This window comes from Zonotrichia albicollis, chromosome 1 (genome assembly GCF_047830755.1).
Source record: "Zonotrichia albicollis isolate bZonAlb1 chromosome 1, bZonAlb1.hap1, whole genome shotgun sequence".
Lineage (NCBI taxonomy): Eukaryota > Metazoa > Chordata > Aves > Passeriformes > Passerellidae > Zonotrichia > Zonotrichia albicollis.
Window position 1 is genome coordinate 109,181,106 of NC_133819.1, and position 13,500 is coordinate 109,194,605.

At 42.8% G+C, this 13,500-nt stretch overlaps 1 protein-coding gene across 7 annotated transcripts in view; it reads right to left on the reverse strand.

Moving 5' to 3' along the window:
• The window catches only part of KCTD1 (potassium channel tetramerization domain containing 1), a 100,049-nt gene that overhangs the window by 39,237 nt on the left and 47,312 nt on the right, over window positions 1-13,500 (reverse strand). The gene's annotated exons all lie outside the window — the stretch shown is intronic.

The following is a 13,500-nucleotide window of genomic DNA, read 5'->3' on the forward strand; positions in this document are numbered from 1 at the left end:
ACCACAAGTGCCATGCTTGGGGCACTCAGTATTATTTGCAGAAATACAAGCAGCATTTTAGAAAGGTGGGTGTCACAAGACCACCTGCGAGAGGGGACAGAGATACCCAGAAGGGTCGGTCCCTCATAGCCAGAGTGTGGGGTATAGTTCATTGTGAAACAAAAACCTTGGCTGAAACTCTTTCCTGAAGGTGTCAGGAACAGTATTGGGCTGTCCTCTCTGTATCCTGAAATAGTCCAATTGCAGATCAAGCCTACAAAGGAGATAACACACCTCTGGTCACACCAGAGTGGCCACAGCAGGGGTGACTGGAGCACTTACCTGATGGGACAATTTTAACTGGTACATTCTCCTTGTCCCACAGTCACTGTCTCTGGAGTAGAGCGCTGATCTGGCCCCTCAACACGGGGGTCCCTTGCAGCACATCCCAAATCCTGGCTGCTTTCAGCCTTCTCCTCCTGGAGATGCTGGCACTGCAGAGCACATACACATGCTAAGTGCTGCAAGTGCTGGAGAGATGTGGTGGCATTTCCCTGGGAAAATGAGCCTTGCTGGGATTTCAGAGCTGACCAGGACCTAGAATAAATGACACAGGTGCAGAGAACCAAATGCAAGGCAAAGGGCTGAAGGAAGTGAGGTATTTGATTGTGCTGGGTGGAGAAAGATGCCTACCTGGAAACGCAGGACAGTTAAAAACCACCCTTGGACAAGAGCTTGGAGGCACCTTGATAATTCCAGAGCCCAGGAGCCAAGCCTATAGCACACAACCAGCTTGAGCAGAACAGCTCTAACCACACTTTCATCAGAAACTTGTCACTGAGCCCTTAAGAAAAATCTTTAAGTGGAGAAAAAGAATTCATGGATAATGGCAGAAGTCAAATGAGGGCCTGTGCCTACACCAGTACAGCAGTTAAGGCGAGTCCAAAAACCTGGCAAAATTTACAGAGACAGGATGTATCTTCTCAAGTGCTTATGAAGTTCTCTGAAAACCTCCCTAAGCCTTGAAACTGCAGACAAAAGTTTAATACCTCCCTCAAAATATAAGTTTGAACTCTTTATGGAAGATTAACTCAGCCCCTTGCTTGTTTGGGTGAGTAGTGCTGAGGTCAGCCCAAATGTTGTCATTTATTACATCCCTGTTCTTCTGCACTGCCTACCCATTTCTTCCCTGGGTCAAGCACAACACTTCTGTAGGAGGTGGCTGATGTGCACACTTGCTGTGCTTGGGTCAAGCAAGTGGCAAACACGGCCAGCACAGAATCTGACTGAAGCCGCTAATAGAAGCAGGATCTTTGGAATACATCCAACCCACTGTATTATGAAAAAAACAAACGAAACTTGGGGGTCCAGCCCAGATTCACTACCTCCAAACAGAAACACTTTGCCTTTCACCACGGAAGGAGAACTTCTACAGCCTTTAGAGGTGCCGATTCAATTCTCACTCAGCAAAAGCGCCCATTTAATTTACAAGCAAAACCGGATTTGAAAGCTGCTCCCAGTTAGTGCACAGCACACCACTGCCCACCTGACACTCTAATCACAGGGTGCTCACCCCAGGATGCAGCAGGCAAAAACATCCCAGAACCATGCTGGAGGACACAGTGTTTAGATGCAGCAGGACTTGGGACCAAAGGTAACAGACGTACCACGATGCTGCTAAGGGTGTCCTATGATAGGGGCAGACTGGACAGCTGGCATTTCAGGCCACTCGCTCCACCAAGGGCTTGTCTGTTCTGCACCAGCATCTACTCAAATTAGCAATGAAACTGAGTTAGGAGTGACCAAATGAAAGTGTAACTCCTGAGCTGGACATGACCAGTTCAAGATATTTCATGAGGTACACAATGCAGTGCTTCAGTCACCTTCACTCAAACTTCTTTATTCTCATTTGCAAGAGAGGACAAGTATCCCATCAGATACTGCAGAAACAAGCCAGTAAGGATGAAGTACTCTCTTGTCTGAGCACAGAATGACTGCAGACATTGTGGACACTAAAAAAAAAAAAAAAAAAAAAAAAAAAAAAAAAAAAAAGAGGAGGAAACACTGAAACACTATTAAAAGATGAGCAGTCCCTGAGAAAGTCTTCCAGGTCTGAAGAGCCTTCAGCAGCCTGGCAGCCCTGCCCACAACACTACAGCTTGATACTAAAGTCTTTGCTTCTGTTGCCCTGAGGACAGTTTCATTTACTTTCCTTTAAACCTGGAAAATAGGTCGCTTTTCTTCTCGTACCTCTATCAAACCTCAGGTAGCAGAGAAAATGGGAATTTACTTGTACTTCATAGGAAAGCAAGCACGCACAAAGGGAGCTCCACCTTTTGCAAAGGGCAGAGATGACAGGCTACTTCCCCACCATACAAGGCTTCACTCATTCCAGTGAGAAGCATAGATCCAAATATCTTGGACCACTTCATCCCTGCTGCAAGAGGTTTGGCATGCCAGCTACTTTGCTGACAGCACACCTGAATGCTCTGGGGCTCCATTCAGAGTCTACAGCTCCTCCCTGCAAGAGGCAGCCACTCAGTCAGCTCTCCCCAGTCCCAGGGAATAGCCCAGCACAGAGTAGTCCACACCTCCCAGTGCCTCTGAGAGGGAAGCAGCATCTGCCAGCTCATCTCCTGCACCAGGGAAGGCAGGAATGTGACAGCCACCTTCACCACACACACATGGGGTTTGGGCCAGGAACAGCTATGGGAACAAACAGGGGAACTCTGAACACTGCAATCCATCTTTCAACTGTTCCCAAGTAGACTACTTGTAGGTTGAGATTTATTAATAATGCAATTTTTAGTCAGACTTTTCACTCAAGTGCTGTTGCCTTTTATCCACTTCTAGCAGGCACTCTACACGTATTTTGCAAGAGTCTTCACAAAAGGAAAAGGGAGAAACAACAACAAACACTCCCTCCTGGGTTTAGAAGGAAAGGACTTCTCTTTGCCAGAACCATGCTGATATATTTGAATGCTAAGTCAAACAAATCCTCACAAATGGTGTCAAGATTTAAGTGGGAAAGAAACCAAATGGTTACATCTTCTTGGACCAAATTTGCAATCTGTCCAATAATCTTCTGGTGAGAAGTAACACTAAAAAACAAGCATTGTTAAAATCTGTTTTGTTTGCAAGGTAAGATTCTATCAGCAGTACATGAATAAAGATTAATGTCTTGAATTGTAGTTGTATCTGAAGATTTCAAAGACCCATAAAAATGTAGACTTCAGTGGGATAACTGGAAGATTGTCATGAATTGCCAGAATTTGAGAAATGGGTTTCTCTTCTTTAGATTTGACTCACAAACTGAACAAAAAGAAGCCTGTACTGTCTTATTTGAAGTCAGTTTACACTCCAGTTTGAAGCACCTGCCCTTGGGTATGTTCCAGAAGAATATCTACCTTTCCACAAAGGGAGGCTAACACCCATTGTAAAACTTCCAGAGGCACATTAGATGTCTGTTCTCCCCCCAGCGATTTCACCCTTAGAAGTCGAAGGAACGCTGCCAGTTACAGCCTGTGCTGAGGAAACATGAGTTATAATTTTACCCTGGGAAAATTGCTGAACTGGGAGCTTCTGGTGTGGCATAGGTCTTGCCTTCGCAATCCAATGGTTCTTTTGATTCAGAGAGGCTTTGAAAGGGTGGTGATGAAAAACATAGCCTCTCCCTTTGAATCAGCCAGCCGCCTGCTTTCCTTTGCACTTTTAAATTTGGTTTATTAATTTGCCTAGGAGCAGAAAGAAACAGCACTGACCCATCTAGAGAAGATATCTACTTCAGACCGAACATGAAAACAAAAGAACATCCCCACTTGTGGACTACCTGAAGAATTTTGTATCTAGAATCACCTTTACCACACTTAAGAAAAATACAAGAAACTCTTTACTAGGTCTCCTGGCCATATTAAGAGGAAAAAGGTAAGGGACAAAAGGACCTGATAGAACCACACATTTTAAACGTAATACACAAGAGCTCTAAGCACTCTCCAGATGTTTCTTGAAGCAACCAGTAATAAAATATTCTCAGCTGGAATTGCAATTTTGAAGACATTGAGTCTATTTGGTAATTATGGCAGTAGCCAGTAAAACAAACAGCTTCATCTATAACCTGACTGCAGGAAAAAGGCATGAAAGTGCTTTGAAGCCACACATTTGTAATTATCTAATTTATGATAAAGATGTAAACACAACCACAATTTTGAAAGTCACAGCTCAGTCTCATAGAGAATTAGAAATAGGGTGTGAAATTGTAATAATAAATTATACATTCCTCACTCTGAGATCAATGAAACACTGTCAGCAAAAAACCGTGACCTTCAGGACCCCTGTGTCACTCAGTTTTCTTTCTTTCTTTCTTTCTCATCTATTCCCCTTCCAACAAGTCTCTGAAGCTGAACTTAGCAAAGCAATGCCCCAGTCTCACTGAAATGATAATTTATCAAAACCCCACTGGAGGGACAGAGACTGCCAAGAGGGAGAACAGTGCAAGGAAAGGGTGAGAGTTGAACTTACTGAGATGACAGGCTTTTTGGAGGTTCTTGTCAGGATGGGCTGCAATAGGGAGCATTTACCCGCCTCTCCCAATGCTTTTCCAGGGCTAGCTGGGAATTTTTCCTCTCCTCTTGTAACTCCCATTAAAATTATCAGCCTACAGATTTCATAACAAGCAGGAGAATGAAAAACCCCAAACATTATCGTGAGAGAAATCGTATTATGATTAACTATTTCAAAATGCCTGTGGGTTACTTAATACCTTGGGACAGGCAGCATAACGCCACAAGGGTGTCACTGCATGGGGGCAGGAAACAGCCCCCTGCTAAAAAGGTGCACAAGGCAGCACACAGCAATGGGGGGCTCTTCCCAAAGCTCTGGGAATGGACTATGCATGTGGCACATTAAACCTGCACTCAAACCCACTTGTGACCCAGACACTTCTCTACCCCTGCCCCACTCCAAAATCTGTCCACCTTTGAGTTTAAATCCCTTACAGAAGCAGGTGTGTCTCTGGATTGCTGGTAGGAAGATGCTGAAGTCCCAAACTAAGCTAAATACAGCTGTGAGTAAATTCAAAAGGTTCCATCAATGCAGTATCACATGAAGGCTTTTTATTTCACTTTGCCTCTTTTCTGGTGTTTGGAATTTTCTTAAATGCTGGAAATGTATTCAGGGAGGAACAGAGAAAGTCATATGCCCACCATTCCCTATGAGGGTCAAGCAGCAGTTCTGCTTTGTTAGTGTGAAGGGTAGGATTCAAGGAAAGGAGAACACAGAAGTCTGCTCTGGCAGGCAAAAGGAGTGCTTGGCAACACAACGACCATATGGCACATGAACAAAGCATATTTTAGATCTGGTTCATTTGATTCCATTATATGTAAAAGATACTCTAAGATCTATGGCTAAGAAATACAATTTTGGTTATTGTTTTCAGACCCGTAGGGATTTCCCCAAGTAGTCCTTGTAGCTTATATGATAAAAACATCCATTTGGCAGCTAATTTTAGCATTTTTTACCCACAGGGGTGATTAACCCCAAATCTATATAACCCTGTGCTATATGCTAACAGCAGCCATGATTGCCTCTGCCAACCTCATGAAGCAGCAATCCACTATTTAGTTGCAGACACACAGTCTCTGCTAAACAGCTCAGCAAACTCTGAATTTTATATTAAAAGGCTTTTACTTGATCCAACACCAAATCATACCATGCATACAACCTCAGAAGAATGCATGAAATGTACATTATATACAATATGCACTCCTTCAGATGGCATAGCCTGCTTCTAAGTCTGTGTTAATACTTCTCTGGTCATTACTAAAACACAAAACACCAGTGGCTGGGCAACAAAAGGACATGAAAATGTTTAAAGAAGCAGCAAAACCCATGCTGATCAATCAAAGATAAATGCCTGTCTCATTTTCTCTAGCTACTAGCTTTTATTGCCTCTAATGTACAAGACATGTCAATAAAAACTGAAAATAAAAACATTGGCATACACCAAGAGTCACCCTATCTATGTCATTGCACAGAGAAGAATCACATCCTTAGATGATTCCAACGCACACCTCAAACTTAAACCAGCAAGCAGCAGCTTCATCAAGAAAACAAAAGATACACATAATAAAGGTACATTATTTTCAAAACACACAGAAGTTAAGTGAGATAACCCTGGACACGGGCTGTCGCCTGCCACAGCTGGAGCAGCCACCAAGGGGCAAGAGTCATTTGGCTGTGAAATAAATGTCTCCTCTGCCAGGCTGCCCTGCAATGGGGCTCTCAGAGAAGCTGGCAGAGGCCAGGAGGCTCAGCTCAGCTCAGCTCAAACTGCTGTTGAGGCAGTGAGCTTTAGATGAACTTACCCTCACTCAGAGTAATACTTGAAGAAATCTTTTGTTGTGTTTGTAGGGAAGCAGGGGAAGACTTCACTTAACCAAAGCTAGAGGAAAGAAACTCACTGAATATTTTGAGTGGTAATAATCAGTAAGACCATGCTGATCAGGGGCCTCTCTAGGCCCAAACAGAGTTCTGAACCTATCTCCTGCAATACAGAAAAAACAACTTTAAAGAAGGATAAAGACTACAAGATTGGGGACAAAAAAGATTTTAAAAAATAATTAAAAGAACAGTTTTGAGTATCAAAAGTATGAAAGGGGTCAGGTGCAGAAAATCATCAACTATGATGAAATAATTTTTTAAAACGATTTGCAAGAAACCCACCACATTCCAATAGAGGCCTGAAAAGTGGAAGAAACATTCACAAGAGGAAAAGTTGACAGGTAAAGGGACAACTGTACATGGCAACACATCCAGAGTATTTAAAAAACCAATCTCAGATAAAGTAGGGAAGATAACTGTGAAGGATTTTGTCTGGAACCAGGTAAATTTGAGGGAAACATCAGGAAGGTCTTACAGCTTGGGTCTCACTTCATTCTAGCCTCCCAGTCTGGAGCAGTGGAGGAAACCATCCGCTCTCTCCTGAAAATGTGTGGAATAGGAGGAAAGCAGAGGTTGAAGCACTAGCTGTCCTGAAAAGGGGAAGGACAGAGTGCAACAGAGAGAGGAGCACACGTCGGGAGTTGGAAACCAAAGAATTCCCTTTTGAAACAACAAACCCCTTCAAGGAAAAGGAAAGAGCAGACAGAAGAAGGAGAAGGTATAAAATTGCCAAGAGTGGGGGAAAAAAACAAAACCAAAAACAAACTCCTCCCAAATGCCAAACATTTCAGTTCATAGGTCTTTCCTCCAGAAAAACTATTTGAGAAGCTTGGCTTCAAGAACAGATTTGTAATGTCAGAAAAAAAGGAGCATTTGAAACAAACAGGAAGGGTTCAGGAGTCTTGTGGTGATCACCCAGCAGAGCATAAGAGAACTTAACTTCAGTAACAATCCCAAAGTTGTAGATTGTCTCAGCTATCTTCCATCCCATTACAAATACAGTGAACTAGACACTTGACTTCTGATGAACTCCATCTTAGAGTTGAAGAACCACAAGGGAATAGCTTGAGGAGAGGTTTATCCGTGGGGAAGGGGCTAGAGTGGAAGGATGAATGGCTAGATTTTGTTTTTCAGCATTAAAAACAGACCTCATGATTTTCACCCACACCGCCTTGCACAACGAACAGAACTTCAATCCAGAAATCAACAATGGGTGAGGGTATGTGTGTGCCTTATTCCACATATTTGAAAAGCAGCATGGAATGAGGTGTGGCAAGTGGAATTCCTAACTCCAGCCCTGGCCAGGAAAGATGGCTGGATGCCAACCATGCCATGAAGGTCTTGTCATCTAAAATTCAAGTAAGTCCTGAGGTGCCCAATACTTTCTCACACTGAGGTGTGCCACAGATACAGAAAAAAATTATATCAGACTCACAGGGTTTGATAGCCACAGGAGTCTTGCCTGCCACATGCTTGCTTCAACAGAACCTCTTAACCCATCCCACAGTGATGAGTCTTACAAAGTGCTCAGCATCAAGCGGCTTCACAGAGAATAACACAGTCCTGCCAACAGCAGCCTCACTCCACCAGAAGCAAGTCTGGAAGTTTCTATGATGCTGACACTGTGGAATCCAGAAATAAGGATGGAGGTTCACCTCATGAAGGCACAATGAAGCAAGCCAGGAGGTTCATCTAGGACTGAGAAACCCACAAGAAATGTGAATGCATGGCTGAGCTTGAGCAGTAGCAGTTACATTATAAATGGTTTTAAACACAACAAAGGAATGGAAGATAAGCAGACAAACTCTAATACTCATATGCAAATTAGAATCAATGATGATGATTGATTTTTAGAATGGTTCTAACAATACAATGCCAAATAATTTTTCCCACTTTCAGCCTGACACCATTTAGTGTATATTTAATTCAAAAAAACCCTGAGTATGGTTTTTTTCTTCTCCCTCATTTTCCACCCTGACGCTTGTTTGCATTACATCTATTTTGAGCTAAATTAAATAGGAGAAGCAGAGTTTTGATTCAGTAGTAGCAATAAATGGGGTTAGCCTGGCATTGATCTGTGTAAAGGGGCCAAAGCTAGGACTGCCAGAAGCAAAACATGGTCAGTGAACTCTACAGCACAAAGAGTGACCCTGCAGCTGAATTCCTAGCCCTGATTACAACAGAAAGAGACTTGCTTTCCTGAACAAAGAGTATTTCAGGCAGCAGATTAGCAATAGAAAGTCTACTTGCAATGGCAGTCAGAGGAAACTGACCAAAATTAAGAACCACAGCAGACTGGAGGATTTTTAAAAGCCTCTGAACAGTCCAAAACAAATGCCTGCCTTACTCTGCGTTTCTTGTATACCATCATCAAGTCCAAATGCTGAAGAAACAATATTTTTCTTTTGCATCTCAGTTAAATAGCTTCAAGTTAGTAAAGTGTGCAGCAGGGAAGATGAGCCAAAATCTTGTTAAGGATAGCATGCCAAAAAAGTTCCCTTGAAGACTAAGAACATTTATCTTGCAGCCCTACAGAAAGGGCAATCACATTTACTCTAAGAGGAAAGGCTCTTTTTATAAATCATGCTTTAAATTCAGCCAGAAAATTTGTACAGAAGGAGAATTTCACAATCCTTAGGAAACACGGATCAAATTTGCTCGCTCTCTGGGCGTTCATGCTGTTGTGCAACGCAGAGCAATGAGAGCACAGCAGTAAATCTGCCCTCATGACTACCAAGTTTAATCACAGTGTATCTACGATGGAGAACAAAGTGCCTCTTATTCCCACTGCACTGTGATCCCACCAGATCTCGAGCCAGGCAGGGTCGGTTCAGGCCAGCTTTTGGCCAGAGGCTGGCAGAGCACTGGAATCAGCCATTCCGAGGTTGAAGCAAGCTCACGTCTCACTCCCAACAAGGCCAATTCATACAGGAGAAGCACACAAGGTGCTGGGCACACAGGCATCCCTAGCAGCACCTTCAGCCACTGCTCCCAATGCTTTGGCAGGTCTGCTGGCTATCCACAGGTCCTGCACATGGTGAGAGGCTGGCAAGAAGCACAGCCCTGCCGAGGGATCCAAAGCTGCTGAGCAGCAATGCTTCTTTTATCCTCATTTTTTAACCCAGGACATGTGGGTGGCATGGTGCAGCATAGCCAGAGCTCACCCATGCTGGAAATCCTGAGGCAGGGCTGATGCCCAGCAGTGCAGCCCAACTCCTCATGCTAGCTTCATCAGGAGCAGTGGGGATCTCAGCCCCCAGGGTAGTGAGAGAAACAGAGGAGCACTCATTATCACTGCTTTGGCTTTCAACCTATTTTCCATATTTTACATGAGCATTTCCTTAAAGTCAAGGATCACAAAACATTGAGCCATGCCAAATCCTTATGTATAAGCTATTAAAGGTCTTCAGCCCATTTTCCCTGCACAAAGTCCCATTATGTGATTTTTGCTTGCTTCTTTACCAAGCAGAAAGAAGCAAGGTGAAGACCCACAGAGGAAAGGGGGGAGGGTTTAAAGAGTATGCTGGCATACTGACAGCCTGCAAAAAAATTTAATCAGAACTCTGCAAGACAGCACCTTGGCTTTTTTAATGCTGCTTGTTTGGTTCGCCACTTTTATTAGGGGTTGATTACATCCCTCTCTTGAGTTTTTGGTGGCTGCAATGTCAGAGTGTGGGACGTGGTTGTCATGACTGGGAACTTGCTGACTGATTTACAAGAACATGCAAACCCACATAACCAGAAGATTTTTATTATTCACTCATGTTCTGAATGTTCCTTTCACCTTTCATTGAATAAATCTTGAGAAAATGAAGATTTATTTCTAGTTTTAAATTCAGCTTCCCTTTTGGAGAAGAGTGCCTAAGCATAATATATATATACCTTTGCGTGGAAAAATCACCCCACACTATCCGTCTGAACAGCTCGAGGTCAATATACCTACATTGGTAACAGCATCTTAAAATCAGGTTGTCATTTTTACTGTTTACTGGGCATTGAGCCATCTCAAATAGATCAGTTCATTATTAAAAGTGGCAATAATTGTAAATTATACTCTTCATAAGAGTAGCTACCTAAGCTTTAAATACGTTATGGTACCTCCCTGACCATTGCCTTTAAATGAGGATAGCTGAGGGCTCAGACATCATCATGCAGCAAATAGCTGTGCAATTTCGGACAACTCTTTTTTAACCACTCCTCTCCCCACGGCTACCATCCCCATAGCACAGTTGGCAAAACAGACTGCATGCCCCTGCCTCCTCTGCTCCAGTTCACAGAATAAACGTGGCCACTCAAGTTACCAGTGACAGTGACAGCACCCAAAAAACCTGAATCCCTTGACCGAGGTTTGTTGTAGCTGCTGAAGTGCAGGCACACGGTTCCTTTTGCTGACTCTACAAGGGAGCAAAAGCCTTCCACAAAGGAGGAGAGCAGCTGAGGGCAGTAACATCAAGCTAAGATTTGCCAGGGCTTGTCTGTCAGAGGACAAAGTTTTGCATTTTAACCACTTTTGGCACATTCCACATTCGGTATTTTCAGGAGCTTTCTAGGATGTTTATGAAACAACTGCAGGGTAGGCAAGTAAATTGATGGCGGCACAAAGAACGCCTTCCCACATTCTTCTCCCATGCTCTTACCATTGAAGTAAATGAAGATGTAGTTTATGTTTCTGTAATTACAGTTTGTTAAAAGGAGAACAGGTTGTTAAGTTATGGTAAAGAGCCCATGAGCCTGTCCTCTGCTTTGAATACCACAGCAATGTAGATTTTACTGAATAAAAAGACCAGTCAAAACATTACTCAGAGAGGATCTACACTCTGATGCCATTCAGTATAATCTACAATAGTCACATTAATAAAACCAATCAATTGGAAATTGTTCTTATGAGAGCTATTTTAATGTAAGTCAACACTGTCAAGTTTCAGTCATCTCATATTTACTGAAAGGATACTGCTGCACATTTGCTCTATGACATTTCTGTACCATACATCATCAGCTGTTTGCTTTTAATCCTGCATTTCCCCCATTAAATACTTACAGCATTTATACAGCCTCGTAAAACTCCAGTACAAAAGAATAAGCCACCAGAACTTTTCCCCATACATTACTTACCAACTTAACTATGTAACACAATGTGAAAGGTTTATGCTCACCAGCTGGATCTCATTACAGCTAAGTTTCTGTCTTTTTAAAGTGTACTTTATCTGGAATGTTGAAGTCCCTTAGAATTTCACTTTAAAATACTGAGCTGACATACCCACAACTCTCTACTGGAGGATGCTAACTCAGTAAATAGGTTCACAAATCAAATCTGTTGACACTGATTTCTGGAGTTTAAAATGCATCAGGTTCAATTCAAATATCTGAAGCCCAAATAAATGAACACCTCAGCCCAATTCAGCCTTTCCTCCTAAGCATCACTACAACTAGAGATACTACTCCTTGTGCAGTATGAAAACCAGCAAGAAAAGTAAGAAAGGAAGAGTTTCAAGATAGCACTGGTATCACCTCCCTACTGATTGGTACTGAGGTTCAGAGGTACACCAGCTTTATATAGCAAGATCCATCTAAAAAGCAGGAATCTGAGCTGTGATGAATTCAGTCGGAAGACGATCAAAGAGTTTGCTAAATACCCAGATGAACCAAAGAAAGCTTGTCAAACATTTTGGTATTACCAGTTGAGAGATTCCTGTTCAATCGTGAGGCAAGAATTGCGGTTTAATAAAAGCACAGAACAAAACCAAGCATAAAAAAAATCATGTGCAGTGATTTTATTTTTGTTGTATATTTGACTGTAATTACTGTCTTAAGTACTTTAATTGCCTGGCATCTCCTCAAGTGCCTTGCCTGTGGGGAGGGGAGGCAGGGCAGTTTACAGTTTGTTATTAATGAATGAAGTACAAACAAGTTTACCTTGTCTGTAATCAACATTCCCATCAAAACAGTTTGAGAGGAAGATGTAAAGGGGTCCATACATCCCACAGGCCCAATGTGACTCTGTTAATATCTGCTTCTTAATGGTTAATGTGCTTCTGACATGTCACACCTCAGAGGGAGAAGTGGCAAATATCTTTATAACACCCACATGAAGAGCATCACCTATCTGTCTATTTGTGTTCTCTTCTACAGACATCTGTTCCTGGCCACTGATGAGGGGATGGGGAATGGGGACAGTCCCCATATGACCTTCCTTGCATGCACTCTAGGTGAAAATAGGATATGCAAGAAAATCTGTAGGGTCATTTACAATAGTGCTGGAATGACACACATCCAGTCCTTCTTAACTGGAAATAATTTTTGCCTGGAGTGGAGGGAAGCAAGAATAAATGATGAGAAGCAGCTCACACAGGATAAAATAAAATATAATTGTCTGCTTCATTAAGAAATTATTAGAGACAAGAAGCCATAAGTAAAAGTCAGTGAGTTATATGAAAAAGATGGTGAAGCCAGGAGGATGGAGAAGCAAACTGCTATTTTTCACAATTAGTGAAAGACACAGGGTGTAGAAATTTGGCCATTAGTCTGTTTTTCCTTTGAAATTGGTACAGGAGTCTGCTGCTTTGAGGTAACATCACATCAACAGCCTAGCAGACCATCCAGGCAAAAAGTGCACCAGTGGCAGAGCAAGCTTTCTCTTGTGGCTGTCATCCTGTCCTGCCAGCCAGGAGCTCACCTCTGGGGCAAGAGCAACTCTTTACCACCCAGGCTGCCAACAGCAGGGACAGCCAGCATGAGTTCATGACAACCAACATGCAAGGACACTTGCCCACTAAGACCCAGACTGAGACTGCTAATTTTCTCACAAGTCACCAGAAAACGTGCTTTAGGAACAGCTAACATGCTTTCATTTTTACAGATGGGGACCTTTTTCCCCACTCCCTTTTTTTGACTCTTTCACTAGTGCAGCCAGAATAACATCTCTGCCATCTATCTTGTATCCTGCTTACAGCCTTCCATTAGCTGGCACAGCATCTCCAACATTGTCATCTCTGTGTCTTGAAAACATGACTTACTTTTGTGGCACTGCCCCACTGGCAGCACACTTGTTGCTCCAGGGAGGCTTCATGTTGTGGTGGCCACTTT